Source organism: Ambystoma mexicanum, unplaced genomic scaffold (genome assembly GCF_040938575.1).
Source record: "Ambystoma mexicanum isolate Mex_15411 unplaced genomic scaffold, UKY_AmexF1_1 Mex_scaf52, whole genome shotgun sequence".
NCBI lineage: Eukaryota > Metazoa > Chordata > Amphibia > Caudata > Ambystomatidae > Ambystoma > Ambystoma mexicanum.
Genome location: NW_027182469.1, coordinates 1,344,945 through 1,371,191, shown reverse-complemented (window position 1 = coordinate 1,371,191; position 26,247 = coordinate 1,344,945). Strand labels below are relative to the sequence as shown.

Sequence of the window (26,247 nt, the reverse complement as noted above, 5' to 3'; positions counted from 1 at the left end):
GCTTTCTTTGCGCAGAAAACAGACAAGCAATGCAATCATCTTATCTACCGTTTCCATTTTTCTTTTCCCATGCCTTTTAAAATATCAAGAGACACGTCTACAAAAGTGCCATGCATTGGCCGGGAATCGAACCCGGGCCTCCCGCTTGGGAAGCGAGAATTCTACCACTGAACTACCAATGCCTGACAAGCAGCATTACTGCGGTAGAGCACTTGATTTAACACACCTGCCAGTTCCATGCGAATGGTCACTCGTAAACTCTTGACTTCTGCTGAAAGCCTCATTGAAGGCCTTTGCAGACGTGTGAGACTGGCACCTACTCGGGCTGGGCCTCTATGAGCGTTTTGCATAATCTGAGATTGCCCTGCTTCCAGTCAAGGCGCAGCGGCCCCTTCTACTAAAAGGGATCAGCAGAGCGATCGCTAGTAGCAGAAATAAGGCAAGCAAGGCAATCAAGGCTTGTTTTTTTGTTCGGTCTCTTCCTTTTCACGATGCTTCAAAGTCAACGAAAGGTACATGTGCAAAACGCTCATGCATTGGCCGGGAATCGAACCCGGGCCTCCCGCGTGGCAGGTGAGAATTCTACCACTGAACCACCAATGCCTTACATGCTGTACACTGGCGCTACAGTGCTCTGGACCATTGCAGCCCAGAGCAGCTGATTTAACAGAGCACTGCAGTGACATGAGGATGGCGCCAGCTCCGGTGGGTGAATGGGAGCTGCGCTGCCCTGGCAGTCCTTCTCACTCACTTGGCCACGAACGGCTAGGTTCTATAGACAGGAAAAGTGGACAGAGGCAAGCACACTGGTAGATGAGGGTGGCCTTTGTATGGGTCGCTACTCTGAGTGCAGTTCCCTGAGCACCGTGCCTCAGGAAAGCCAGACTTCTACCGCAGGACTCAGGGGATATCTTTGCAGCCACACGAGGCTGACACCCTTTCAATCTGGGCTTCTGGGGTCTTCTGGGAATTATTTGCATAATAGAAGGTTTCCCGCCTTAAGTTGAAACTGCAGTTCCATCTTCTGCTAAAAGAGGGCAGCAGATTGCTTTCTTTGCGCAGAAAACAGACAAGCAATGCAATCATCTTATCTACCGTTTCCATTTTTCTTTTCCCATGCCTTTTAAAATATCAAGAGACACGTCTACAAAAGTGCCATGCATTGGCCGGGAATCGAACCCGGGCCTCCCGCTTGGGAAGCGAGAATTCTACCACTGAACTACCAATGCTTGACAAGCAGCATTACTGCGGTAGAGCGCTTGATTTAACACACCTGCCAGTTCCATGCGAATGGTCACTCGTAAACTCTTGACTTCTGCTGAAAGCCTCATTGAAGGCCTTTGCAGACGTGTGAGACTGGCACCTACTCGGGCTGGGCCTCTATGAGCGTTTTGCATAATCTGAGATTGCCCTGCTTCCAGTCAAGGCGCAGCGGCCCCTTCTACTAAAAGGGATCAGCAGAGTGATCGCTAGTAGCAGAAATAAGGCAAGCAAGGCAATCAAGGCTTGTTTTTTTGTTCGGTCTCTTCCTTTTCACGATGCTTCAAAGTCAACGAAAGGTACATGTGCAAAACACTCATGCATTGGCCGGGAATCGAACCCGGGCCTCCCGCGTGGCAGGCGAGAATTCTACCACTGAACCACCAATGCCTTACATGCTGCACACTGGCGCTACAGTGCTCTGGACCATTGCAGCCCAGAGCAGCTGATTTAACAGAGCACTGCAGTGACATGAGGATGGCGCCAGCTCCGGTGGGTGAATGGGAGCTGCGCTGCCCTGGCAGTCCTTCTCACTCACTTGGCCACGAACGGCCACGAACGGCCAGGTTCTATAGACAGGAAAAGTGGACAGAGGCAAGCACACTGGTAGATGAGGGTGGCCTTTGTATGGGTCGCTACTCTGAGTGCAGTTCCCTGAGCACCGTGCCTCAGGAAAGCCAGACTTCTACCGCAGGACTCAGGGGATATCTTTGCAGCCACACGAGGCTGACACCCTTTCAATCTGGGCTTCTGGGGTCTTCTGGGAATTATTTGCATAATAGAAGGTTTCCCGCCTTAAGTTGAAACTGCAGTTCCATCTTCTGCTAAAAGAGGGCAGCAGATTGCTTTCTTTGCGCAGAAAACAGACAAGCAATGCAATCATCTTATCTACCGTTTCCATTTTTCTTTTCCCATGCCTTTTAAAATATCAAGAGACACGTCTACAAAAGTGCCATGCATTGGCCGGGAATCGAACCCGGGCCTCCCGCTTGGGAAGCGAGAATTCTACCACTGAACTACCAATGCTTGACAAGCAGCATTACTGCGGTAGAGCGCTTGATTTAACACACCTGCCAGTTCCATGCGAATGGTCACTCGTAAACTCTTGACTTCTGCTGAAAGCCTCATTGAAGGCCTTTGCAGACGTGTGAGACTGGCACCTACTCGGGCTGGGCCTCTATGAGCGTTTTGCATAATCTGAGATTGCCCTGCTTCCAGTCAAGGCGCAGCGGCCCCTTCTACTAAAAGGGATCAGCAGAGTGATCGCTAGTAGCAGAAATAAGGCAAGCAAGGCAATCAAGGCTTGTTTTTTTGTTCGGTCTCTTCCTTTTCACGATGCTTCAAAGTCAACGAAAGGTACATGTGCAAAACACTCATGCATTGGCCGGGAATCGAACCCGGGCCTCCCGCGTGGCAGGCGAGAATTCAACCACTGAACCACCAATGCCTTACATGCTGCACACTGGCGCTACAGTGCTCTGGACCATTGCAGCCCAGAGCAGCTGATTTAACAGAGCACTGCAGTGACATGAGGATGGCGCCAGCTCCGGTGGGTGAATGGGAGCTGCGCTGCCCTGGCAGTCCTTCTCACTCACTTGGCCACGAACGGCCACGAACGGCCAGGTTCTATAGACAGGAAAAGTGGACAGAGGCAAGCACACTGGTAGATGAGGGTGGCCTTTGTATGGGTCGCTACTCTGAGTGCAGTTCCCTGAGCACCGTGCCTCAGGAAAGCCAGACTTCTACCGCAGGACTCAGGGGATATCTTTGCAGCCACACGAGGCTGACACCCTTTCAATCTGGGCTTCTGGGGTCTTCTGGGAATTATTTGCATAATAGGTTTCCCGCCTTAAGTTGAAACTGCCGTTCCATCTTCTGCTAAAAGAGGGCAGCAGAGTGCTTTCTTTGCGCAGAAAACAGACAAGCAATGCAATCATCTTATCTACCGTTTCCATTTTTCTTTTCCCATGCCTTTTAAAATATCAAGAGACACGTCTACAAAAGTGCCATGCATTGGCCGGGAATCGAACCCGGGCCTCCCGCTTGGGAAGCGAGAATTCTACCACTGAACTACCAATGCTTGACAAGCAGCATTACTGCGGTAGAGCGCTTGATTTAACACACCTGCCAGTTCCATGCGAATGGTCACTCGTAAACTCTTGACTTCTGCTGAAAGCCTCATTGAAGGCCTTTGCAGACGTGTGAGACTGGCACCTACTCGGGCTGGGCCTCTATGAGTGTTTTGCATAATCTGAGATTGCCCTGCTTCCAGTCAAGGCGCAGCGGCCCCTTCTACTAAAAGGGATCAGCAGAGTGATCGCTAGTAGCAGAAATAAGGCAAGCAAGGCAATCAAGGCTTGTTTTTTTGTTCGGTCTCTTCCTTTTCACGATGCTTCAAAGTCAACGAAAGGTACATGTGCAAAACGCTCATGCATTGGCCGGGAATCGAACCCGGGCCTCCCGCGTGGCAGGCGAGAATTCTACCACTGAACCACCAATGCCTTACATGCTGCACACTGGCGCTACAGTGCTCTGGACCATTGCAGCCCAGAGCAGCTGATTTAACAGAGCACTGCAGTGACATGAGGATGGCGCCAGCTCCGGTGGGTGAATGGGAGCTGCGCTGCCCTGGCAGTCCTTCTCACTCACTTGGCCACGAACGGCCACGAACGGCCAGGTTCTATAGACAGGAAAAGTGGACAGAGGCAAGCACACTGGTAGATGAGGGTGGCCTTTGTATGGGTCGCTACTCTGAGTGCAGTTCCCTGAGCACCGTGCCTCAGGAAAGCCAGACTTCTACCGTAGGACTCAGGGGATATCTTTGCAGCCACACGAGGCTGACACCCTTTCAATCTGGGCTTCTGGGGTCTTCTGGGAATTATTTGCATAATAGGTTTCCCGCCTTAAATTGAAACTGCCGTTCCATCTTCTGCTAAAAGAGGGCAGCAGAGTGCTTTCTTTGCGCAGAAAACAGACAAGCAATGCAATCATCTTATCTACCGTTTCCATTTTTCTTTTCCCATGCCTTTTAAAATATCAAGAGACACGTCTACAAAAGTGCCATGCATTGGCCGGGAATCGAACCCGGGCCTCCCGCTTGGGAAGCGAGAATTCTACCACTGAACTACCAATGCCTGACAAGCAGCATTACTGCGGTAGAGCACTTGATTTAACACACCTGCCAGTTCCATGCGAATGGTCACTCGTAAACTCTTGACTTCTGCTGAAAGCCTCATTGAAGGCCTTTGCAGACGTGTGAGACTGGCACCTACTCGGGCTGGGCCTCTATGAGCGTTTTGCATAATCTGAGATTGCCCTGCTTCCAGTCAAGGCGCAGCGGCCCCTTCTACTAAAAGGGATCAGCAGAGTGATCGCTAGTAGCAGAAATAAGGCAAGCAAGGCTTGTTTTTTTGTTCGGTCTCTTCCTTTTCACGATGCTTCAAAGTCAACGAAAGGTACATGTGAAAAACGCTCATGCATTGGCCGGGAATCGAACCCGGGCCTCCCGCGTGGCAGGTGAGAATTCTACCACTGAACCACCAATGCCTTACATGCTGTACACTGGCGCTACAGTGCTCTGGACCATTGCAGCCCAGAGCAGCTGATTTAACAGAGCACTGCAGTGACATGAGGATGGCGCCAGCTCCGGTGGGTGAATGGGAGCTGCGCTGCCCTGGCAGTCCTTCTCACTCACTTGGCCACGAACGGCCACGAACGGCCAGGTTCTATAGACAGGAAAAGTGGACAGAGGCAAGCACACTGGTAGATGAGGGTGGCCTTTGTATGGGTCGCTACTCTGAGTGCAGTTCCCTGAGCACCGTGCCTCAGGAAAGCCAGACTTCTACCGCAGGACTCAGGGGATATCTTTGCAGCCACACGAGGCTGACACCCTTTCAATCTGGGCTTCTGGGGTCTTCTGGGAATTATTTGCATAATAGAAGGTTTCCCGCCTTAAGTTGAAACTGCCGTTCCATCTTCTGCTAAAAGAGGGCAGCAGAGTGCTTTCTTTGCGCAGAAAACAGACAAGCAATGCAATCATCTTATCTACCGTTTCCATTTTTCTTTTCCCATGCCTTTTAAAATATCAAGAGACACGTCTACAAAAGTGCCATGCATTGGCCGGGAATCGAACCCGGGCCTCCCGCTTGGGAAGCGAGAATTCTACCACTGAACTACCAATGCCTGACAAGCAGCATTACTGCGGTAGAGCACTTGATTTAACACACCTGCCAGTTCCATGCGAATGGTCACTCGTAAACTCTTGACTTCTGCTGAAAGCCTCATTGAAGGCCTTTGCAGACGTGTGAGACTGGCACCTACTCGGGCTGGGCCTCTATGAGCTGTTTGCATAATCTGAGATTGCCCTGCTTCCAGTCAAGGCGCAGCGGCCCCTTCTACTAAAAGGGATCAGCAGAGTGATCGCTAGTAGCAGAAATAAGGCAAGCAAGGCAATCAAGGCTTGTTTTTTTGTTCGGTCTCTTCCTTTTCACGATGCTTCAAAGTCAACGAAAGGTACATGTGCAAAACGCTCATGCATTGGCCGGGAATCGAACCCGGGCCTCCCGCGTGGCAGGCGAGAATTCTACCACTGAACCACCAATGCCTTACATGCTGCACACTGGCGCTACAGTGCTCTGGACCATTGCAGCCCAGAGCAGCTGATTTAACAGAGCACTGCAGTGACATGAGGATGGCGCCAGCTCCGGTGGGTGAATGGGAGCTGCGCTGCCCTGGCAGTCCTTCTCACTCACTTGGCCACGAACGGCCAGGTTCTATAGACAGGAAAAGTGGACAGAGGCAAGCACACTGGTAGATGAGGGTGGCCTTTGTATGGGTCGCTACTCTGAGTGCAGTTCCCTGAGCACCGTGCCTCAGGAAAGCCAGACTTCTACCGCAGGACTCAGGGGATATCTTTGCAGCCACACGAGGCTGACACCCTTTCAATCTGGGCTTCTGGGGTCTTCTGGGAATTATTTGCATAATAGGTTTCCCGCCTTAAATTGAAACTGCCGTTCCATCTTCTGCTAAAAGAGGGCAGCAGAGTGCTTTCTTTGCGCAGAAAACAGACAAGCAATGCAATCATCTTATCTACCGTTTCCATTTTTCTTTTCCCATGCCTTTTAAAATATCAAGAGACACGTCTACAAAAGTGCCATGCATTGGCCGGGAATCGAACCCGGGCCTCCCGCTTGGGAAGCGAGAATTCTACCACTGAACTACCAATGCCTGACAAGCAGCATTACTGCGGTAGAGCACTTGATTTAACACACCTGCCAGTTCCATGCGAATGGTCACTCGTAAACTCTTGACTTCTGCTGAAAGCCTCATTGAAGGCCTTTGCAGACGTGTGAGACTGGCACCTACTCGGGCTGGGCCTCTATGAGCGTTTTGCATAATCTGAGATTGCCCTGCTTCCAGTCAAGGCGCAGCGGCCCCTTCTACTAAAAGGGATCAGCAGAGTGATCGCTAGTAGCAGAAATAAGGCAAGCAAGGCAATCAAGGCTTGTTTTTTTGTTCGGTCTCTTCCTTTTCACGATGCTTCAAAGTCAACGAAAGGTACATGTGCAAAACGCTCATGCATTGGCCGGGAATCGAACCCGGGCCTCCCGCGTGGCAGGCGAGAATTCTACCACTGAACCACCAATGCCTTACATGCTGTACACTGGCGCTACAGTGCTCTGGACCATTGCAGCCCAGAGCAGCTGATTTAACAGAGCACTGCAGTGACATGAGGATGGCGCCAGCTCCGGTGGGTGAATGGGAGCTGCGCTGCCCTGGCAGTCCTTCTCACTCACTTGGCCACGAACGGCCACGAACGGCCAGGTTCTATAGACAGGAAAAGTGGACAGAGGCAAGCACACTGGTAGATGAGGGTGGCCTTTGTATGGGTCGCTACTCTGAGTGCAGTTCCCTGAGCACCGTGCCTCAGGAAAGCCAGACTTCTACCGCAGGACTCAGGGGATATCTTTGCAGCCACACGAGGCTGACACCCTTTCAATCTGGGCTTCTGGGGTCTTCTGGGAATTATTTGCATAATAGAAGGTTTCCCGCCTTAAGTTGAAACTGCAGTTCCATCTTCTGCTAAAAGAGGGCAGCAGATTGCTTTCTTTGCGCAGAAAACAGACAAGCAATGCAATCATCTTATCTACCGTTTCCATTTTTCTTTTCCCATGCCTTTTAAAATATCAAGAGACACGTCTACAAAAGTGCCATGCATTGGCCGGGAATCGAACCCGGGCCTCCCGCTTGGGAAGCGAGAATTCTACCACTGAACTACCAATGCTTGACAAGCAGCATTACTGCGGTAGAGCGCTTGATTTAACACACCTGCCAGTTCCATGCGAATGGTCACTCGTAAACTCTTGACTTCTGCTGAAAGCCTCATTGAAGGCCTTTGCAGACGTGTGAGACTGGCACCTACTCGGGCTGGGCCTCTATGAGCGTTTTGCATAATCTGAGATTGCCCTGCTTCCAGTCAAGGCGCAGCGGCCCCTTCTACTAAAAGGGATCAGCAGAGTGATCGCTAGTAGCAGAAATAAGGCAAGCAAGGCAATCAAGGCTTGTTTTTTTGTTCGGTCTCTTCCTTTTCACGATGCTTCAAAGTCAACGAAAGGTACATGTGCAAAACACTCATGCATTGGCCGGGAATCGAACCCGGGCCTCCCGCGTGGCAGGCGAGAATTCTACCACTGAACCACCAATGCCTTACATGCTGCACACTGGCGCTACAGTGCTCTGGACCATTGCAGCCCAGAGCAGCTGATTTAACAGAGCACTGCAGTGACATGAGGATGGCGCCAGCTCCGGTGGGTGAATGGGAGCTGCGCTGCCCTGGCAGTCCTTCTCACTCACTTGGCCACGAACGGCCACGAACGGCCAGGTTCTATAGACAGGAAAAGTGGACAGAGGCAAGCACACTGGTAGATGAGGGAGGCCTTTGTATGGGTCGCTACTCTGAGTGCAGTTCCCTGAGCACCGTGCCTCAGGAAAGCCAGACTTCTACCGCAGGACTCAGGGGATATCTTTGCAGCCACACGAGGCTGACACCCTTTCAATCTGGGCTTCTGGGGTCTTCTGGGAATTATTTGCATAATAGAAGGTTTCCCGCCTTAAGTTGAAACTGCCGTTCCATCTTCTGCTAAAAGAGGGCAGCAGAGTGCTTTCTTTGCGCAGAAAACAGACAAGCAATGCAATCATCTTATCTACCGTTTCCATTTTTCTTTTCCCATGCCTTTTAAAATATCAAGAGACACGTCTACAAAAGTGCCATGCATTGGCCGGGAATCGAACCCGGGCCTCCCGCTTGGGAAGCGAGAATTCTACCACTGAACTACCAATGCCTGACAAGCAGCATTACTGCGGTAGAGCACTTGATTTAACACACCTGCCAGTTCCATGCGAATGGTCACTCGTAAACTCTTGACTTCTGCTGAAAGCCTCATTGAAGGCCTTTGCAGACGTGTGAGACTGGCACCTACTCGGGCTGGGCCTCTATGAGCTGTTTGCATAATCTGAGATTGCCCTGCTTCCAGTCAAGGCGCAGCGGCCCCTTCTACTAAAAGGGATCAGCAGAGTGATCGCTAGTAGCAGAAATAAGGCAAGCAAGGCAATCAAGGCTTGTTTTTTTGTTCGGTCTCTTCCTTTTCACGATGCTTCAAAGTCAACGAAAGGTACATGTGCAAAACGCTCATGCATTGGCCGGGAATCGAACCCGGGCCTCCCGCGTGGCAGGCGAGAATTCTACCACTGAACCACCAATGCCTTACATGCTGCACACTGGTGCTACAGTGCTCTGGACCATTGCAGCCCAGAGCAGCTGATTTAACAGAGCACTGCAGTGACATGAGGATGGCGCCAGCTCCGGTGGGTGAATGGGAGCTGCGCTGCCCTGGCAGTCCTTCTCACTCACTTGGCCACGAACGGCCAGGTTCTATAGACAGGAAAAGTGGACAGAGGCAAGCACACTGGTAGATGAGGGTGGCCTTTGTATGGGTCGCTACTCTGAGTGCAGTTCCCTGAGCACCGTGCCTCAGGAAAGCCAGACTTCTACCGCAGGACTCAGGGGATATCTTTGCAGCCACACGAGGCTGACACCCTTTCAATCTGGGCTTCTGGGGTCTTCTGGGAATTATTTGCATAATAGGTTTCCCGCCTTAAGTTGAAACTGCCGTTCCATCTTCTGCTAAAAGAGGGCAGCAGAGTGCTTTCTTTGCGCAGAAAACAGACAAGCAATGCAATCATCTTATCTACCGTTTCCATTTTTCTTTTCCCATGCCTTTTAAAATATCAAGAGACACGTCTACAAAAGTGCCATGCATTGGCCGGGAATCGAACCCGGGCCTCCCGCTTGGGAAGCGAGAATTCTACCACTGAACTACCAATGCTTGACAAGCAGCATTACTGCGGTAGAGCGCTTGATTTAACACACCTGCCAGTTCCATGCGAATGGTCACTCGTAAACTCTTGACTTCTGCTGAAAGCCTCATTGAAGGCCTTTGCAGACGTGTGAGACTGGCACCTACTCGGGCTGGGCCTCTATGAGTGTTTTGCATAATCTGAGATTGCCCTGCTTCCAGTCAAGGCGCAGCGGCCCCTTCTACTAAAAGGGATCAGCAGAGTGATCGCTAGTAGCAGAAATAAGGCAAGCAAGGCAATCAAGGCTTGTTTTTTTGTTCGGTCTCTTCCTTTTCACGATGCTTCAAAGTCAACGAAAGGTACATGTGCAAAACGCTCATGCATTGGCCGGGAATCGAACCCGGGCCTCCCGCGTGGCAGGCGAGAATTCTACCACTGAACCACCAATGCCTTACATGCTGCACACTGGCGCTACAGTGCTCTGGACCATTGCAGCCCAGAGCAGCTGATTTAACAGAGCACTGCAGTGACATGAGGATGGCGCCAGCTCCGGTGGGTGAATGGGAGCTGCGCTGCCCTGGCAGTCCTTCTCACTCACTTGGCCACGAACGGCCACGAACGGCCAGGTTCTATAGACAGGAAAAGTGGACAGAGGCAAGCACACTGGTAGATGAGGGTGGCCTTTGTATGGGTCGCTACTCTGAGTGCAGTTCCCTGAGCACCGTGCCTCAGGAAAGCCAGACTTCTACCGCAGGACTCAGGGGATATCTTTGCAGCCACACGAGGCTGACACCCTTTCAATCTGGGCTTCTGGGGTCTTCTGGGAATTATTTGCATAATAGAAGGTTTCCCGCCTTAAGTTGAAACTGCCGTTCCATCTTCTGCTAAAAGAGGGCAGCAGAGTGCTTTCTTTGCGCAGAAAACAGACAAGCAATGCAATCATCTTATCTACCGTTTCCATTTTTCTTTTCCCATGCCTTTTAAAATATCAAGAGACACGTCTACAAAAGTGCCATGCATTGGCCGGGAATCGAACCCGGGCCTCCCGCTTGGGAAGCGAGAATTCTACCACTGAACTACCAATGCCTGACAAGCAGCATTACTGCGGTAGAGCACTTGATTTAACACACCTGCCAGTTCCATGCGAATGGTCACTCGTAAACTCTTGACTTCTGCTGAAAGCCTCATTGAAGGCCTTTGCAGACGTGTGAGACTGGCACCTACTCGGGCTGGGCCTCTATGAGCTGTTTGCATAATCTGAGATTGCCCTGCTTCCAGTCAAGGCGCAGCGGCCCCTTCTACTAAAAGGGATCAGCAGAGTGATCGCTAGTAGCAGAAATAAGGCAAGCAAGGCAATCAAGGCTTGTTTTTTTGTTCGGTCTCTTCCTTTTCACGATGCTTCAAAGTCAACGAAAGGTACATGTGCAAAACACTCATGCATTGGCCGGGAATCGAACCCGGGCCTCCCGCGTGGCAGGCGAGAATTCTACCACTGAACCACCAATGCCTTACATGCTGCACACTGGCGCTACAGTGCTCTGGACCATTGCAGCCCAGAGCAGCTGATTTAACAGAGCACTGCAGTGACATGAGGATGGCGCCAGCTCCGGTGGGTGAATGGGAGCTGCGCTGCCCTGGCAGTCCTTCTCACTCACTTGGCCACGAACGGCCACGAACGGCCAGGTTCTATAGACAGGAAAAGTGGACAGAGGCAAGCACACTGGTAGATGAGGGAGGCCTTTGTATGGGTCGCTACTCTGAGTGCAGTTCCCTGAGCACCGTGCCTCAGGAAAGCCAGACTTCTACCGCAGGACTCAGGGGATATCTTTGCAGCCACACGAGGCTGACACCCTTTCAATCTGGGCTTCTGGGGTCTTCTGGGAATTATTTGCATAATAGAAGGTTTCCCGCCTTAAGTTGAAACTGCAGTTCCATCTTCTGCTAAAAGAGGGCAGCAGATTGCTTTCTTTGCGCAGAAAACAGACAAGCAATGCAATCATCTTATCTACCGTTTCCATTTTTCTTTTCCCATGCCTTTTAAAATATCAAGAGACACGTCTACAAAAGTGCCATGCATTGGCCGGGAATCGAACCCGGGCCTCCCGCTTGGGAAGCGAGAATTCTACCACTGAACTACCAATGCTTGACAAGCAGCATTACTGCGGTAGAGCGCTTGATTTAACACACCTGCCAGTTCCATGCGAATGGTCACTCGTAAACTCTTGACTTCTGCTGAAAGCCTCATTGAAGGCCTTTGCAGACGTGTGAGACTGGCACCTACTCGGGCTGGGCCTCTATGAGTGTTTTGCATAATCTGAGATTGCCCTGCTTCCAGTCAAGGCGCAGCGGCCCCTTCTACTAAAAGGGATCAGCAGAGTGATCGCTAGTAGCAGAAATAAGGCAAGCAAGGCAATCAAGGCTTGTTTTTTTGTTCGGTCTCTTCCTTTTCACGATGCTTCAAAGTCAACGAAAGGTACATGTGCAAAACGCTCATGCATTGGCCGGGAATCGAACCCGGGCCTCCCGCGTGGCAGGCGAGAATTCTACCACTGAACCACCAATGCCTTACATGCTGCACACTGGCGCTACAGTGCTCTGGACCATTGCAGCCCAGAGCAGCTGATTTAACAGAGCACTGCAGTGACATGAGGATGGCGCCAGCTCCGGTGGGTGAATGGGAGCTGCGCTGCCCTGGCAGTCCTTCTCACTCACTTGGCCACGAACGGCCACGAACGGCCAGGTTCTATAGACAGGAAAAGTGGACAGAGGCAAGCACACTGGTAGATGAGGGTGGCCTTTGTATGGGTCGCTACTCTGAGTGCAGTTCCCTGAGCACCGTGCCTCAGGAAAGCCAGACTTCTACCGCAGGACTCAGGGGATATCTTTGCAGCCACACGAGGCTGACACCCTTTCAATCTGGGCTTCTGGGGTCTTCTGGGAATTATTTGCATAATAGAAGGTTTCCCGCCTTAAGTTGAAACTGCAGTTCCATCTTCTGCTAAAAGAGGGCAGCAGATTGCTTTCTTTGCGCAGAAAACAGACAAGCAATGCAATCATCTTATCTACCGTTTCCATTTTTCTTTTCCCATGCCTTTTAAAATATCAAGAGACACGTCTACAAAAGTGCCATGCATTGGCCGGGAATCGAACCCGGGCCTCCCGCTTGGGAAGAGAGAATTCTACCACTGAACTACCAATGCTTGACAAGCAGCATTACTGCGGTAGAGCGCTTGATTTAACACACCTGCCAGTTCCATGCGAATGGTGACTCGTAAACTCTTGACTTCTGCTGAAAGCCTCATTGAAGGCCTTTGCAGACGTGTGAGACTGGCACCTACTCGGGCTGGGCCTCTATGAGCGTTTTGCATAATCTGAGATTGCCCTGCTTCCAGTCAAGGCGCAGCGGCCCCTTCTACTAAAAGGGATCAGCAGAGTGATCGCTAGTAGCAGAAATAAGGCAAGCAAGGCAATCAAGGCTTGTTTTTTTGTTCGGTCTCTTCCTTTTCACGATGCTTCAAAGTCAACCGCGTGGCAGGCGAGAATTCTACCACTGAACCACCAATGCCTTACATGCTGCACACTGGCGCTACAGTGCTCTGGACCATTGCAGCCCAGAGCAGCTGATTTAACAGAGCACTGCAGTGACATGAGGATGGCGCCAGCTCCGGTGGGTGAATGGGAGCTGCGCTGCCCTGGCAGTCCTTCTCACTCACTTGGCCACGAACGGCCACGAACGGCCAGGTTCTATAGACAGGAAAAGTGGACAGAGGCAAGCACACTGGTAGATGAGGGAGGCCTTTGTATGGGTCGCTACTCTGAGTGCAGTTCCCTGAGCACCGTGCCTCAGGAAAGCCAGACTTCTACCGCAGGACTCAGGGGATATCTTTGCAGCCACACGAGGCTGACACCCTTTCAATCTGGGCTTCTGGGGTCTTCTGGGAATTATTTGCATAATAGAAGGTTTCCCGCCTTAAGTTGAAACTGCCGTTCCATCTTCTGCTAAAAGAGGGCAGCAGAGTGCTTTCTTTGCGCAGAAAACAGACAAGCAATGCAATCATCTTATCTACCGTTTCCATTTTTCTTTTCCCATGCCTTTTAAAATATCAAGAGACACGTCTACAAAAGTGCCATGCATTGGCCGGGAATCGAACCCGGGCCTCCCGCTTGGGAAGCGAGAATTCTACCACTGAACTACCAATGCCTGACAAGCAGCATTACTGCGGTAGAGCACTTGATTTAACACACCTGCCAGTTCCATGCGAATGGTCACTCGTAAACTCTTGACTTCTGCTGAAAGCCTCATTGAAGGCCTTTGCAGACGTGTGAGACTGGCACCTACTCGGGCTGGGCCTCTATGAGCTGTTTGCATAATCTGAGATTGACCTGCTTCCAGTCAAGGCGCAGCGGCCCCTTCTACTAAAAGGGATCAGCAGAGTGATCGCTAGTAGCAGAAATAAGGCAAGCAAGGCAATCAAGGCTTGTTTTTTTGTTCGGTCTCTTCCTTTTCACGATGCTTCAAAGTCAACGAAAGGTACATGTGCAAAACGCTCATGCATTGGCCGGGAATCGAACCCGGGCCTCCCGCGTGGCAGGCGAGAATTCTACCACTGAACCACCAATGCCTTACATGCTGCACACTGGTGCTACAGTGCTCTGGACCATTGCAGCCCAGAGCAGCTGATTTAACAGAGCACTGCAGTGACATGAGGATGGCGCCAGCTCCGGTGGGTGAATGGGAGCTGCGCTGCCCTGGCAGTCCTTCTCACTCACTTGGCCACGAACGGCCAGGTTCTATAGACAGGAAAAGTGGACAGAGGCAAGCACACTGGTAGATGAGGGTGGCCTTTGTATGGGTCGCTACTCTGAGTGCAGTTCCCTGAGCACCGTGCCTCAGGAAAGCCAGACTTCTACCGTAGGACTCAGGGGATATCTTTGCAGCCACACGAGGCTGACACCCTTTCAATCTGGGCTTCTGGGGTCTTCTGGGAATTATTTGCATAATAGGTTTCCCGCCTTAAATTGAAACTGCCGTTCCATCTTCTGCTAAAAGAGGGCAGCAGAGTGCTTTCTTTGCGCAGAAAACAGACAAGCAATGCAATCATCTTATCTACCGTTTCCATTTTTCTTTTCCCATGCCTTTTAAAATATCAAGAGACACGTCTACAAAAGTGCCATGCATTGGCCGGGAATCGAACCCGGGCCTCCCGCTTGGGAAGCGAGAATTCTACCACTGAACTACCAATGCCTGACAAGCAGCATTACTGCGGTAGAGCACTTGATTTAACACACCTGCCAGTTCCATGCGAATGGTCACTCGTACACTCTTGACTTCTGCTGAAAGCCTCATTGAAGGCCTTTGCAGACGTGTGAGACTGGCACCTACTCGGGCTGGGCCTCTATGAGCGTTTTGCATAATCTGAGATTGCCCTGCTTCCAGTCAAGGCGCAGCGGCCCCTTCTACTAAAAGGGATCAGCAGAGTGATCGCTAGTAGCAGAAATAAGGCAAGCAAGGCTTGTTTTTTTGTTCGGTCTCTTCCTTTTCACGATGCTTCAAAGTCAACGAAAGGTACATGTGAAAAACGCTCATGCATTGGCCGGGAATCGAACCCGGGCCTCCCGCGTGGCAGGTGAGAATTCTACCACTGAACCACCAATGCCTTACATGCTGTACACTGGCGCTACAGTGCTCTGGACCATTGCAGCCCAGAGCAGCTGATTTAACAGAGCACTGCAGTGACATGAGGATGGCGCCAGCTCCGGTGGGTGAATGGGAGCTGCGCTGCCCTGGCAGTCCTTCTCACTCACTTGGCCACGAACGGCCACGAACGGCCAGGTTCTATAGACAGGAAAAGTGGACAGAGGCAAGCACACTGGTAGATGAGGGTGGCCTTTGTATGGGTCGCTACTCTGAGTGCAGTTCCCTGAGCACCGTGCCTCAGGAAAGCCAGACTTCTACCGCAGGACTCAGGGGATATCTTTGCAGCCACACGAGGCTGACACCCTTTCAATCTGGGCTTCTGGGGTCTTCTGGGAATTATTTGCATAATAGAAGGTTTCCCGCCTTAAGTTGAAACTGCCGTTCCATCTTCTGCTAAAAGAGGGCAGCAGAGTGCTTTCTTTGCGCAGAAAACAGACAAGCAATGCAATCATCTTATCTACCGTTTCCATTTTTCTTTTCCCATGCCTTTTAAAATATCAAGAGACACGTCTACAAAAGTGCCATGCATTGGCCGGGAATCGAACCCGGGCCTCCCGCTTGGGAAGCGAGAATTCTACCACTGAACTACCAATGCTTGACAAGCAGCATTACTGCGGTAGAGCGCTTGATTTAACACACCTGCCAGTTCCATGCGAATGGTCACTCGTAAACTCTTGACTTCTGCTGAAAGCCTCATTGAAGGCCTTTGCAGACGTGTGAGACTGGCACCTACTCGGGCTGGGCCTCTATGAGCGTTTTGCATAATCTGAGATTGCCCTGCTTCCAGTCAAGGCGCAGCGGCCCCTTCTACTAAAAGGGATCAGCAGAGTGATCGCTAGTAGCAGAAATAAGGCAAGCAAGGCAATCAAGGCTTGTTTTTTTGTTCGGTCTCTTCCTTTTCACGATGCTTCAAAGTCAACGAAAGGTACATGTGCAAAACACTCATGCATTGGCCGGGAATCGAACCCGGGCCTCCCGCGTGGCAGGCGAGAATTCAACCACTGAACCACCAATGCCTTACATGCTGCACACTGGCGCTACAGTGCTCTGGACCATTGCAGCCCAGAGCAGCTGATTTAACAGAGCACTGCAGTGACATGAGGATGGCGCCAGCTCCGGTGGGTGAATGGGAGCTGCGCTGCCCTGGCAGTCCTTCTCACTCACTTGGCCACGAACGGCCACGAACGGCCAGGTTCTATAGACAGGAAAAGTGGACAGAGGCAAGCACACTGGTAGATGAGGGTGGCCTTTGTATGGGTCGCTACTCTGAGTGCAGTTCCCTGAGCACCGTGCCTCAGGAAAGCCAGACTTCTACCGCAGGACTCAGGGGATATCTTTGCAGCCACACGAGGCTGACACCCTTTCAATCTGGGCTTCTGGGGTCTTCTGGGAATTATTTGCATAATAGGTTTCCCGCCTTAAGTTGAAACTGCCGTTCCATCTTCTGCTAAAAGAGGGCAGCAGAGTGCTTTCTTTGCGCAGAAAACAGACAAGCAATGCAATCATCTTATCTACCGTTTCCATTTTTCTTTTCCCATGCCTTTTAAAATATCAAGAGACACGTCTACAAAAGTGCCATGCATTGGCCGGGAATCGAACCCGGGCCTCCCGCTTGGGAAGCGAGAATTCTACCACTGAACTACCAATGCTTGACAAGCAGCATTACTGCGGTAGAGCGCTTGATTTAACACACCTGCCAGTTCCATGCGAATGGTCACTCGTAAACTCTTGACTTCTGCTGAAAGCCTCATTGAAGGCCTTTGCAGACGTGTGAGACTGGCACCTACTCGGGCTGGGCCTCTATGAGTGTTTTGCATAATCTGAGATTGCCCTGCTTCCAGTCAAGGCGCAGCGGCCCCTTCTACTAAAAGGGATCAGCAGAGTGATCGCTAGTAGCAGAAATAAGGCAAGCAAGGCAATCAAGGCTTGTTTTTTTGTTCGGTCTCTTCCTTTTCACGATGCTTCAAAGTCAACGAAAGGTACATGTGCAAAACGCTCATGCATTGGCCGGGAATCGAACCCGGGCCTCCCGCGTGGCAGGCGAGAATTCTACCACTGAACCACCAATGCCTTACATGCTGCACACTGGCGCTACAGTGCTCTGGACCATTGCAGCCCAGAGCAGCTGATTTAACAGAGCACTGCAGTGACATGAGGATGGCGCCAGCTCCGGTGGGTGAATGGGAGCTGCGCTGCCCTGGCAGTCCTTCTCACTCACTTGGCCACGAACGGCCACGAACGGCCAGGTTCTATAGACAGGAAAAGTGGACAGAGGCAAGCACACTGGTAGATGAGGGTGGCCTTTGTATGGGTCGCTACTCTGAGTGCAGTTCCCTGAGCACCGTGCCTCAGGAAAGCCAGACTTCTACCGTAGGACTCAGGGGATATCTTTGCAGCCACACGAGGCTGACACCCTTTCAATCTGGGCTTCTGGGGTCTTCTGGGAATTATTTGCATAATAGGTTTCCCGCCTTAAATTGAAACTGCCGTTCCATCTTCTGCTAAAAGAGGGCAGCAGAGTGCTTTCTTTGCGCAGAAAACAGACAAGCAATGCAATCATCTTATCTACCGTTTCCATTTTTCTTTTCCCATGCCTTTTAAAATATCAAGAGACACGTCTACAAAAGTGCCATGCATTGGCCGGGAATCGAACCCGGGCCTCCCGCTTGGGAAGCGAGAATTCTACCACTGAACTACCAATGCCTGACAAGCAGCATTACTGCGGTAGAGCACTTGATTTAACACACCTGCCAGTTCCATGCGAATGGTCACTCGTAAACTCTTGACTTCTGCTGAAAGCCTCATTGAAGGCCTTTGCAGACGTGTGAGACTGGCACCTACTCGGGCTGGGCCTCTATGAGCGTTTTGCATAATCTGAGATTGCCCTGCTTCCAGTCAAGGCGCAGCGGCCCCTTCTACTAAAAGGGATCAGCAGAGTGATCGCTAGTAGCAGAAATAAGGCAAGCAAGGCTTGTTTTTTTGTTCGGTCTCTTCCTTTTCACGATGCTTCAAAGTCAACGAAAGGTACATGTGAAAAACGCTCATGCATTGGCCGGGAATCGAACCCGGGCCTCCCGCGTGGCAGGTGAGAATTCTACCACTGAACCACCAATGCCTTACATGCTGTACACTGGCGCTACAGTGCTCTGGACCATTGCAGCCCAGAGCAGCTGATTTAACAGAGCACTGCAGTGACATGAGGATGGCGCCAGCTCCGGTGGGTGAATGGGAGCTGCGCTGCCCTGGCAGTCCTTCTCACTCACTTGGCCACGAACGGCCACGAACGGCCAGGTTCTATAGACAGGAAAAGTGGACAGAGGCAAGCACACTGGTAGATGAGGGTGGCCTTTGTATGGGTCGCTACTCTGAGTGCAGTTCCCTGAGCACCGTGCCTCAGGAAAGCCAGACTTCTACCGCAGGACTCAGGGGATATCTTTGCAGCCACACGAGGCTGACACCCTTTCAATCTGGGCTTCTGGGGTCTTCTGGGAATTATTTGCATAATAGAAGGTTTCCCGCCTTAAGTTGAAACTGCCGTTCCATCTTCTGCTAAAAGAGGGCAGCAGAGTGCTTTCTTTGCGCAGAAAACAGACAAGCAATGCAATCATCTTATCTACCGTTTCCATTTTTCTTTTCCCATGCCTTTTAAAATATCAAGAGACACGTCTACAAAAGTGCCATGCATTGGCCGGGAATCGAACCCGGGCCTCCCGCTTGGGAAGCGAGAATTCTACCACTGAACTACCAATGCCTGACAAGCAGCATTACTGCGGTAGAGCACTTGATTTAACACACCTGCCAGTTCCATGCGAATGGTCACTCGTAAACTCTTGACTTCTGCTGAAAGCCTCATTGAAGGCCTTTGCAGACGTGTGAGACTGGCACCTACTCGGGCTGGGCCTCTATGAGCTGTTTGCATAATCTGAGATTGCCCTGCTTCCAGTCAAGGCGCAGCGGCCCCTTCTACTAAAAGGGATCAGCAGAGTGATCGCTAGTAGCAGAAATAAGGCAAGCAAGGCAATCAAGGCTTGTTTTTTTGTTCGGTCTCTTCCTTTTCACGATGCTTCAAAGTCAACGAAAGGTACATGTGCAAAACGCTCATGCATTGGCCGGGAATCGAACCCGGGCCTCCCGCGTGGCAGGCGAGAATTCTACCACTGAACCACCAATGCCTTACATGCTGCACACTGGCGCTACAGTGCTCTGGACCATTGCAGCCCAGAGCAGCTGATTTAACAGAGCACTGCAGTGACATGAGGATGGCGCCAGCTCCGGTGGGTGAATGGGAGCTGCGCTGCCCTGGCAGTCCTTCTCACTCACTTGGCCACGAACGGCCAGGTTCTATAGACAGGAAAAGTGGACAGAGGCAAGCACACTGGTAGATGAGGGTGGCCTTTGTATGGGTCGCTACTCTGAGTGCAGTTCCCTGAGCACCGTGCCTCAGGAAAGCCAGACTTCTACCGCAGGACTCAGGGGATATCTTTGCAGCCACACGAGGCTGACACCCTTTCAATCTGGGCTTCTGGGGTCTTCTGGGAATTATTTGCATAATAGGTTTCCCGCCTTAAATTGAAACTGCCGTTCCATCTTCTGCTAAAAGAGGGCAGCAGAGTGCTTTCTTTGCGCAGAAAACAGACAAGCAATGCAATCATCTTATCTACCGTTTCCATTTTTCTTTTCCCATGCCTTTTAAAATATCAAGAGACACGTCTACAAAAGTGCCATGCATTGGCCGGGAATCGAACCCGGGCCTCCCGCTTGGGAAGCGAGAATTCTACCACTGAACTACCAATGCCTGACAAGCAGCATTACTGCGGTAGAGCACTTGATTTAACACACCTGCCAGTTCCATGCGAATGGTCACTCGTAAACTCTTGACTTCTGCTGAAAGCCTCATTGAAGGCCTTTGCAGACGTGTGAGACTGGCACCTACTCGGGCTGGGCCTCTATGAGCGTTTTGCATAATCTGAGATTGCCCTGCTTCCAGTCAAGGCGCAGCGGCCCCTTCTACTAAAAGGGATCAGCAGAGTGATCGCTAGTAGCAGAAATAAGGCAAGCAAGGCAATCAAGGCTTGTTTTTTTGTTCGGTCTCTTCCTTTTCACGATGCTTCAAAGTCAACGAAAGGTACATGTGCAAAACGCTCATGCATTGGCCGGGAATCGAACCCGGGCCTCCCGCGTGGCAGGCGAGAATTCTACCACTGAACCACCAATGCCTTACATGCTGTACACTGGCGCTACAGTGCTCTGGACCATTGCAGCCCAGAGCAGCTGATTTAACAGAGCACTGCAGTGACATGAGGATGGCGCCAGCTCCGGTGGGTGAATGGGAGCTGCGCTGCCCTGGCAGTCCTTCTCACTCACTTGGCCACGAACGGCCACGAACGGCCAGGTTCTATAGACAGGAAAAGTGGACAGAGGCAAGCACACTGGTAGATGAGGGTGGCCTTTGTATGGGTCGCTACTCTGAGTGCAGTTCCCTGAGCACCGTGCCTCAGGAAAGCCAGACTTCTACCGCAGGACTCAGGGGATATCTTTGCAGCCACACGAGGCTGACACCCTTTCAATCTGGGCTTCTGGGGTCTTCTGGGAATTATTTGCATAATAGAAGGTTTCCCGCCTTAAGTTGAAACTGCAGTTCCATCTTCTGCTAAAAGAGGGCAGCAGATTGCTTTCTTTGCGCAGAAAACAGACAAGCAATGCAATCATCTTATCTACCGTTTCCATTTTTCTTTTCCCATGCCTTTTAAAATATCAAGAGACACGTCTACAAAAGTGCCATGCATTGGCCGGGAATCGAACCCGGGCCTCCCGCTTGGGAAGCGAGAATTCTACCACTGAACTACCAATGCTTGACAAGCAGCATTACTGCGGTAGAGCGCTTGATTTAACACACCTGCCAGTTCCATGCGAATGGTCACTCGTAAACTCTTGACTTCTGCTGAAAGCCTCATTGAAGGCCTTTGCAGACGTGTGAGACTGGCACCTACTCGGGCTGGGCCTCTATGAGCGTTTTGCATAATCTGAGATTGCCCTGCTTCCAGTCAAGGCGCAGCGGCCCCTTCTACTAAAAGGGATCAGCAGAGTGATCGCTAGTAGCAGAAATAAGGCAAGCAAGGCAATCAAGGCTTGTTTTTTTGTTCGGTCTCTTCCTTTTCACGATGCTTCAAAGTCAACGAAAGGTACATGTGCAAAACACTCATGCATTGGCCGGGAATCGAACCCGGGCCTCCCGCGTGGCAGGCGAGAATTCTACCACTGAACCACCAATGCCTTACATGCTGCACACTGGCGCTACAGTGCTCTGGACCATTGCAGCCCAGAGCAGCTGATTTAACAGAGCACTGCAGTGACATGAGGATGGCGCCAGCTCCGGTGGGTGAATGGGAGCTGCGCTGCCCTGGCAGTCCTTCTCACTCACTTGGCCACGAACGGCCACGAACGGCCAGGTTCTATAGACAGGAAAAGTGGACAGAGGCAAGCACACTGGTAGATGAGGGAGGCCTTTGTATGGGTCGCTACTCTGAGTGCAGTTCCCTGAGCACCGTGCCTCAGGAAAGCCAGACTTCTACCGCAGGACTCAGGGGATATCTTTGCAGCCACACGAGGCTGACACCCTTTCAATCTGGGCTTCTGGGGTCTTCTGGGAATTATTTGCATAATAGAAGGTTTCCCGCCTTAAGTTGAAACTGCCGTTCCATCTTCTGCTAAAAGAGGGCAGCAGAGTGCTTTCTTTGCGCAGAAAACAGACAAGCAATGCAATCATCTTATCTACCGTTTCCATTTTTCTTTTCCCATGCCTTTTAAAATATCAAGAGACACGTCTACAAAAGTGCCATGCATTGGCCGGGAATCGAACCCGGGCCTCCCGCTTGGGAAGCGAGAATTCTACCACTGAACTACCAATGCCTGACAAGCAGCATTACTGCGGTAGAGCACTTGATTTAACACACCTGCCAGTTCCATGCGAATGGTCACTCGTAAACTCTTGACTTCTGCTGAAAGCCTCATTGAAGGCCTTTGCAGACGTGTGAGACTGGCACCTACTCGGGCTGGGCCTCTATGAGCTGTTTGCATAATCTGAGATTGCCCTGCTTCCAGTCAAGGCGCAGCGGCCCCTTCTACTAAAAGGGATCAGCAGAGTGATCGCTAGTAGCAGAAATAAGGCAAGCAAGGCAATCAAGGCTTGTTTTTTTGTTCGGTCTCTTCCTTTTCACGATGCTTCAAAGTCAACGAAAGGTACATGTGCAAAACGCTCATGCATTGGCCGGGAATCGAACCCGGGCCTCCCGCGTGGCAGGCGAGAATTCTACCACTGAACCACCAATGCCTTACATGCTGCACACTGGTGCTACAGTGCTCTGGACCATTGCAGCCCAGAGCAGCTGATTTAACAGAGCACTGCAGTGACATGAGGATGGCGCCAGCTCCGGTGGGTGAATGGGAGCTGCGCTGCCCTGGCAGTCCTTCTCACTCACTTGGCCACGAACGGCCAGGTTCTATAGACAGGAAAAGTGGACAGAGGCAAGCACACTGGTAGATGAGGGTGGCCTTTGTATGGGTCGCTACTCTGAGTGCAGTTCCCTGAGCACCGTGCCTCAGGAAAGCCAGACTTCTACCGCAGGACTCAGGGGATATCTTTGCAGCCACACGAGGCTGACACCCTTTCAATCTGGGCTTCTGGGGTCTTCTGGGAATTATTTGCATAATAGGTTTCCCGCCTTAAGTTGAAACTGCCGTTCCATCTTCTGCTAAAAGAGGGCAGCAGAGTGCTTTCTTTGCGCAGAAAACAGACAAGCAATGCAATCATCTTATCTACCGTTTCCATTTTTCTTTTCCCATGCCTTTTAAAATATCAAGAGACACGTCTACAAAAGTGCCATGCATTGGCCGGGAATCGAACCCGGGCCTCCCGCTTGGGAAGCGAGAATTCTACCACTGAACTACCAATGCTTGACAAGCAGCATTACTGCGGTAGAGCGCTTGATTTAACACACCTGCCAGTTCCATGCGAATGGTCACTCGTAAACTCTTGACTTCTGCTGAAAGCCTCATTGAAGGCCTTTGCAGACGTGTGAGACTGGCACCTACTCGGGCTGGGCCTCTATGAGTGTTTTGCATAATCTGAGATTGCCCTGCTTCCAGTCAAGGCGCAGCGGCCCCTTCTACTAAAAGGGATCAGCAGAGTGATCGCTAGTAGCAGAAATAAGGCAAGCAAGGCAATCAAGGCTTGTTTTTTTGTTCGGTCTCTTCCTTTTCACGATGCTTCAAAGTCAACGAAAGGTACATGTGCAAAACGCTCATGCATTGGCCGGGAATCGAACCCGGGCCTCCCGCGTGGCAGGCGAGAATTCTACCACTGAACCACCAATGCCTTACATGCTGCACACTGGCGCTACAGTGCTCTGGACCATTGCAGCCCAGAGCAGCTGATTTAACAGAGCACTGCAGTGACATGAGGATGGCGCCAGCTCCGGTGGGTGAATGGGAGCTGCGCTGCCCTGGCAGTCCTTCTCACTCACTTGGCCACGAACGGCCACGAACGGCCAGGTTCTATAGACAGGAAAAGTGGACAGAGGCAAGCACACTGGTAGATGAGGGTGGCCTTTGTATGGGTCGCTACTCTGAGTGCAGTTCCCTGAGCACCGTGCCTCAGGAAAGCCAGACTTCTACCGCAGGACTCAGGGGATATCTTTGCAGCCACACGAGGCTGACACCCTTTCAATCTGGGCTTCTGGGGTCTTCTGGGAATTATTTGCATAATAGAAGGTTTCCCGCCTTAAGTTGAAACTGCCGTTCCATCTTCTGCTAAAAGAGGGCAGCAGAGTGCTTTCTTTGCGCAGAAAACAGACAAGCAATGCAATCATCTTATCTACCGTTTCCATTTTTCTTTTCCCATGCCTTTTAAAATATCAAGAGACACGTCTACAAAAGTGCCATGCATTGGCCGGGAATCGAACCCGGGCCTCCCGCTTGGGAAGCGAGAATTCTACCACTGAACTACCAATGCCTGACAAGCAGCATTACTGCGGTAGAGCACTTGATTTAACACACCTGCCAGTTCCATGCGAATGGTCACTCGTAAACTCTTGACTTCTGCTGAAAGCCTCATTGAAGGCCTTTGCAGACGTGTGAGACTGGCACCTACTCGGGCTGGGCCTCTATGAGCTGTTTGCATAATCTGAGATTGCCCTGCTTCCAGTCAAGGCGCAGCGGCCCCTTCTACTAAAAGGGATCAGCAGAGTGATCGCTAGTAGCAGAAATAAGGCAAGCAAGGCAATCAAGGCTTGTTTTTTTGTTCGGTCTCTTCCTTTTCACGATGCTTCAAAGTCAACGAAAGGTACATGTGCAAAACACTCATGCATTGGCCGGGAATCGAACCCGGGCCTCCCGCGTGGCAGGCGAGAATTCTACCACTGAACCACCAATGCCTTACATGCTGCACACTGGCGCTACAGTGCTCTGGACCATTGCAGCCCAGAGCAGCTGATTTAACAGAGCACTGCAGTGACATGAGGATGGCGCCAGCTCCGGTGGGTGAATGGGAGCTGCGCTGCCCTGGCAGTCCTTCTCACTCACTTGGCCACGAACGGCCACGAACGGCCAGGTTCTATAGACAGGAAAAGTGGACAGAGGCAAGCACACTGGTAGATGAGGGAGGCCTTTGTATGGGTCGCTACTCTGAGTGCAGTTCCCTGAGCACCGTGCCTCAGGAAAGCCAGACTTCTACCGCAGGACTCAGGGGATATCTTTGCAGCCACACGAGGCTGACACCCTTTCAATCTGGGCTTCTGGGGTCTTCTGGGAATTATTTGCATAATAGAAGGTTTCCCGCCTTAAGTTGAAACTGCAGTTCCATCTTCTGCTAAAAGAGGGCAGCAGATTGCTTTCTTTGCGCAGAAAACAGACAAGCAATGCAATCATCTTATCTACCGTTTCCATTTTTCTTTTCCCATGCCTTTTAAAATATCAAGAGACACGTCTACAAAAGTGCCATGCATTGGCCGGGAATCGAACCCGGGCCTCCCGCTTGGGAAGCGAGAATTCTACCACTGAACTACCAATGCTTGACAAGCAGCATTACTGCGGTAGAGCGCTTGATTTAACACACCTGCCAGTTCCATGCGAATGGTCACTCGTAAACTCTTGACTTCTGCTGAAAGCCTCATTGAAGGCCTTTGCAGACGTGTGAGACTGGCACCTACTCGGGCTGGGCCTCTATGAGTGTTTTGCATAATCTGAGATTGCCCTGCTTCCAGTCAAGGCGCAGCGGCCCCTTCTACTAAAAGGGATCAGCAGAGTGATCGCTAGTAGCAGAAATAAGGCAAGCAAGGCAATCAAGGCTTGTTTTTTTGTTCGGTCTCTTCCTTTTCACGATGCTTCAAAGTCAACGAAAGGTACATGTGCAAAACGCTCATGCATTGGCCGGGAATCGAACCCGGGCCTCCCGCGTGGCAGGCGAGAATTCTACCACTGAACCACCAATGCCTTACATGCTGCACACTGGCGCTACAGTGCTCTGGACCATTGCAGCCCAGAGCAGCTGATTTAACAGAGCACTGCAGTGACATGAGGATGGCGCCAGCTCCGGTGGGTGAATGGGAGCTGCGCTGCCCTGGCAGTCCTTCTCACTCACTTGGCCACGAACGGCCACGAACGGCCAGGTTCTATAGACAGGAAAAGTGGACAGAGGCAAGCACACTGGTAGATGAGGGTGGCCTTTGTATGGGTCGCTACTCTGAGTGCAGTTCCCTGAGCACCGTGCCTCAGGAAAGCCAGACTTCTACCGCAGGACTCAGGGGATATCTTTGCAGCCACACGAGGCTGACACCCTTTCAATCTGGGCTTCTGGGGTCTTCTGGGAATTATTTGCATAATAGAAGGTTTCCCGCCTTAAGTTGAAACTGCAGTTCCATCTTCTGCTAAAAGAGGGC

General features: G+C 51.3%; 42 non-coding genes across 42 annotated transcripts; all 42 read right to left on the bottom strand.

The window, feature by feature from the left end:
• Positions 1-111: 111 nt before the first annotated feature.
• On the bottom strand, positions 112-182 carry TRNAG-CCC (transfer RNA glycine (anticodon CCC)). The gene has a single exon. It is a non-coding gene; the product is annotated as a tRNA-Gly (tRNA).
• Positions 183-1,158: 976 nt separating this feature from the next.
• On the bottom strand, positions 1,159-1,229 carry TRNAG-CCC (transfer RNA glycine (anticodon CCC)). Its single transcript has one exon. It is a non-coding gene; the product is annotated as a tRNA-Gly (tRNA).
• Positions 1,230-1,579: 350 nt separating this feature from the next.
• Positions 1,580-1,650, bottom strand: TRNAG-GCC (transfer RNA glycine (anticodon GCC)). The gene has a single exon. It is a non-coding gene; the product is annotated as a tRNA-Gly (tRNA).
• A 565-nt stretch (positions 1,651-2,215) lies between these two features.
• Positions 2,216-2,286, bottom strand: TRNAG-CCC (transfer RNA glycine (anticodon CCC)). Its single transcript has one exon. It is a non-coding gene; the product is annotated as a tRNA-Gly (tRNA).
• Positions 2,287-3,269: 983 nt separating this feature from the next.
• On the bottom strand, positions 3,270-3,340 carry TRNAG-CCC (transfer RNA glycine (anticodon CCC)). Its single transcript has one exon. It is a non-coding gene; the product is annotated as a tRNA-Gly (tRNA).
• Positions 3,341-3,690: 350 nt separating this feature from the next.
• TRNAG-GCC (transfer RNA glycine (anticodon GCC)) lies at positions 3,691-3,761 on the bottom strand. The gene has a single exon. It is a non-coding gene; the product is annotated as a tRNA-Gly (tRNA).
• A 562-nt stretch (positions 3,762-4,323) lies between these two features.
• On the bottom strand, positions 4,324-4,394 carry TRNAG-CCC (transfer RNA glycine (anticodon CCC)). Its single transcript has one exon. It is a non-coding gene; the product is annotated as a tRNA-Gly (tRNA).
• Positions 4,395-5,371: 977 nt separating this feature from the next.
• Positions 5,372-5,442, bottom strand: TRNAG-CCC (transfer RNA glycine (anticodon CCC)). Its single transcript has one exon. It is a non-coding gene; the product is annotated as a tRNA-Gly (tRNA).
• Positions 5,443-5,792: 350 nt separating this feature from the next.
• On the bottom strand, positions 5,793-5,863 carry TRNAG-GCC (transfer RNA glycine (anticodon GCC)). The gene has a single exon. It is a non-coding gene; the product is annotated as a tRNA-Gly (tRNA).
• A 552-nt stretch (positions 5,864-6,415) lies between these two features.
• On the bottom strand, positions 6,416-6,486 carry TRNAG-CCC (transfer RNA glycine (anticodon CCC)). The gene has a single exon. It is a non-coding gene; the product is annotated as a tRNA-Gly (tRNA).
• A 350-nt stretch (positions 6,487-6,836) lies between these two features.
• TRNAG-GCC (transfer RNA glycine (anticodon GCC)) lies at positions 6,837-6,907 on the bottom strand. Its single transcript has one exon. It is a non-coding gene; the product is annotated as a tRNA-Gly (tRNA).
• A 565-nt stretch (positions 6,908-7,472) lies between these two features.
• Positions 7,473-7,543, bottom strand: TRNAG-CCC (transfer RNA glycine (anticodon CCC)). Its single transcript has one exon. It is a non-coding gene; the product is annotated as a tRNA-Gly (tRNA).
• Positions 7,544-7,893: 350 nt separating this feature from the next.
• Positions 7,894-7,964, bottom strand: TRNAG-GCC (transfer RNA glycine (anticodon GCC)). Its single transcript has one exon. It is a non-coding gene; the product is annotated as a tRNA-Gly (tRNA).
• Positions 7,965-8,529: 565 nt separating this feature from the next.
• Positions 8,530-8,600, bottom strand: TRNAG-CCC (transfer RNA glycine (anticodon CCC)). Its single transcript has one exon. It is a non-coding gene; the product is annotated as a tRNA-Gly (tRNA).
• A 350-nt stretch (positions 8,601-8,950) lies between these two features.
• TRNAG-GCC (transfer RNA glycine (anticodon GCC)) lies at positions 8,951-9,021 on the bottom strand. Its single transcript has one exon. It is a non-coding gene; the product is annotated as a tRNA-Gly (tRNA).
• A 552-nt stretch (positions 9,022-9,573) lies between these two features.
• TRNAG-CCC (transfer RNA glycine (anticodon CCC)) lies at positions 9,574-9,644 on the bottom strand. Its single transcript has one exon. It is a non-coding gene; the product is annotated as a tRNA-Gly (tRNA).
• A 350-nt stretch (positions 9,645-9,994) lies between these two features.
• On the bottom strand, positions 9,995-10,065 carry TRNAG-GCC (transfer RNA glycine (anticodon GCC)). The gene has a single exon. It is a non-coding gene; the product is annotated as a tRNA-Gly (tRNA).
• A 565-nt stretch (positions 10,066-10,630) lies between these two features.
• Positions 10,631-10,701, bottom strand: TRNAG-CCC (transfer RNA glycine (anticodon CCC)). Its single transcript has one exon. It is a non-coding gene; the product is annotated as a tRNA-Gly (tRNA).
• Positions 10,702-11,051: 350 nt separating this feature from the next.
• TRNAG-GCC (transfer RNA glycine (anticodon GCC)) lies at positions 11,052-11,122 on the bottom strand. Its single transcript has one exon. It is a non-coding gene; the product is annotated as a tRNA-Gly (tRNA).
• A 565-nt stretch (positions 11,123-11,687) lies between these two features.
• Positions 11,688-11,758, bottom strand: TRNAG-CCC (transfer RNA glycine (anticodon CCC)). The gene has a single exon. It is a non-coding gene; the product is annotated as a tRNA-Gly (tRNA).
• Positions 11,759-12,108: 350 nt separating this feature from the next.
• TRNAG-GCC (transfer RNA glycine (anticodon GCC)) lies at positions 12,109-12,179 on the bottom strand. Its single transcript has one exon. It is a non-coding gene; the product is annotated as a tRNA-Gly (tRNA).
• A 1,566-nt stretch (positions 12,180-13,745) lies between these two features.
• On the bottom strand, positions 13,746-13,816 carry TRNAG-CCC (transfer RNA glycine (anticodon CCC)). Its single transcript has one exon. It is a non-coding gene; the product is annotated as a tRNA-Gly (tRNA).
• A 350-nt stretch (positions 13,817-14,166) lies between these two features.
• On the bottom strand, positions 14,167-14,237 carry TRNAG-GCC (transfer RNA glycine (anticodon GCC)). The gene has a single exon. It is a non-coding gene; the product is annotated as a tRNA-Gly (tRNA).
• A 552-nt stretch (positions 14,238-14,789) lies between these two features.
• On the bottom strand, positions 14,790-14,860 carry TRNAG-CCC (transfer RNA glycine (anticodon CCC)). Its single transcript has one exon. It is a non-coding gene; the product is annotated as a tRNA-Gly (tRNA).
• A 977-nt stretch (positions 14,861-15,837) lies between these two features.
• Positions 15,838-15,908, bottom strand: TRNAG-CCC (transfer RNA glycine (anticodon CCC)). The gene has a single exon. It is a non-coding gene; the product is annotated as a tRNA-Gly (tRNA).
• Positions 15,909-16,891: 983 nt separating this feature from the next.
• Positions 16,892-16,962, bottom strand: TRNAG-CCC (transfer RNA glycine (anticodon CCC)). The gene has a single exon. It is a non-coding gene; the product is annotated as a tRNA-Gly (tRNA).
• A 350-nt stretch (positions 16,963-17,312) lies between these two features.
• TRNAG-GCC (transfer RNA glycine (anticodon GCC)) lies at positions 17,313-17,383 on the bottom strand. The gene has a single exon. It is a non-coding gene; the product is annotated as a tRNA-Gly (tRNA).
• Positions 17,384-17,945: 562 nt separating this feature from the next.
• Positions 17,946-18,016, bottom strand: TRNAG-CCC (transfer RNA glycine (anticodon CCC)). Its single transcript has one exon. It is a non-coding gene; the product is annotated as a tRNA-Gly (tRNA).
• Positions 18,017-18,993: 977 nt separating this feature from the next.
• TRNAG-CCC (transfer RNA glycine (anticodon CCC)) lies at positions 18,994-19,064 on the bottom strand. Its single transcript has one exon. It is a non-coding gene; the product is annotated as a tRNA-Gly (tRNA).
• A 350-nt stretch (positions 19,065-19,414) lies between these two features.
• Positions 19,415-19,485, bottom strand: TRNAG-GCC (transfer RNA glycine (anticodon GCC)). Its single transcript has one exon. It is a non-coding gene; the product is annotated as a tRNA-Gly (tRNA).
• A 552-nt stretch (positions 19,486-20,037) lies between these two features.
• TRNAG-CCC (transfer RNA glycine (anticodon CCC)) lies at positions 20,038-20,108 on the bottom strand. Its single transcript has one exon. It is a non-coding gene; the product is annotated as a tRNA-Gly (tRNA).
• A 350-nt stretch (positions 20,109-20,458) lies between these two features.
• On the bottom strand, positions 20,459-20,529 carry TRNAG-GCC (transfer RNA glycine (anticodon GCC)). Its single transcript has one exon. It is a non-coding gene; the product is annotated as a tRNA-Gly (tRNA).
• A 565-nt stretch (positions 20,530-21,094) lies between these two features.
• TRNAG-CCC (transfer RNA glycine (anticodon CCC)) lies at positions 21,095-21,165 on the bottom strand. Its single transcript has one exon. It is a non-coding gene; the product is annotated as a tRNA-Gly (tRNA).
• A 350-nt stretch (positions 21,166-21,515) lies between these two features.
• On the bottom strand, positions 21,516-21,586 carry TRNAG-GCC (transfer RNA glycine (anticodon GCC)). The gene has a single exon. It is a non-coding gene; the product is annotated as a tRNA-Gly (tRNA).
• Positions 21,587-22,151: 565 nt separating this feature from the next.
• Positions 22,152-22,222, bottom strand: TRNAG-CCC (transfer RNA glycine (anticodon CCC)). Its single transcript has one exon. It is a non-coding gene; the product is annotated as a tRNA-Gly (tRNA).
• Positions 22,223-22,572: 350 nt separating this feature from the next.
• Positions 22,573-22,643, bottom strand: TRNAG-GCC (transfer RNA glycine (anticodon GCC)). Its single transcript has one exon. It is a non-coding gene; the product is annotated as a tRNA-Gly (tRNA).
• A 552-nt stretch (positions 22,644-23,195) lies between these two features.
• On the bottom strand, positions 23,196-23,266 carry TRNAG-CCC (transfer RNA glycine (anticodon CCC)). Its single transcript has one exon. It is a non-coding gene; the product is annotated as a tRNA-Gly (tRNA).
• Positions 23,267-23,616: 350 nt separating this feature from the next.
• TRNAG-GCC (transfer RNA glycine (anticodon GCC)) lies at positions 23,617-23,687 on the bottom strand. The gene has a single exon. It is a non-coding gene; the product is annotated as a tRNA-Gly (tRNA).
• A 565-nt stretch (positions 23,688-24,252) lies between these two features.
• On the bottom strand, positions 24,253-24,323 carry TRNAG-CCC (transfer RNA glycine (anticodon CCC)). Its single transcript has one exon. It is a non-coding gene; the product is annotated as a tRNA-Gly (tRNA).
• Positions 24,324-24,673: 350 nt separating this feature from the next.
• Positions 24,674-24,744, bottom strand: TRNAG-GCC (transfer RNA glycine (anticodon GCC)). Its single transcript has one exon. It is a non-coding gene; the product is annotated as a tRNA-Gly (tRNA).
• A 565-nt stretch (positions 24,745-25,309) lies between these two features.
• Positions 25,310-25,380, bottom strand: TRNAG-CCC (transfer RNA glycine (anticodon CCC)). Its single transcript has one exon. It is a non-coding gene; the product is annotated as a tRNA-Gly (tRNA).
• Positions 25,381-25,730: 350 nt separating this feature from the next.
• Positions 25,731-25,801, bottom strand: TRNAG-GCC (transfer RNA glycine (anticodon GCC)). The gene has a single exon. It is a non-coding gene; the product is annotated as a tRNA-Gly (tRNA).
• Between the last annotated feature and the right edge of the window lie 446 nt (positions 25,802-26,247).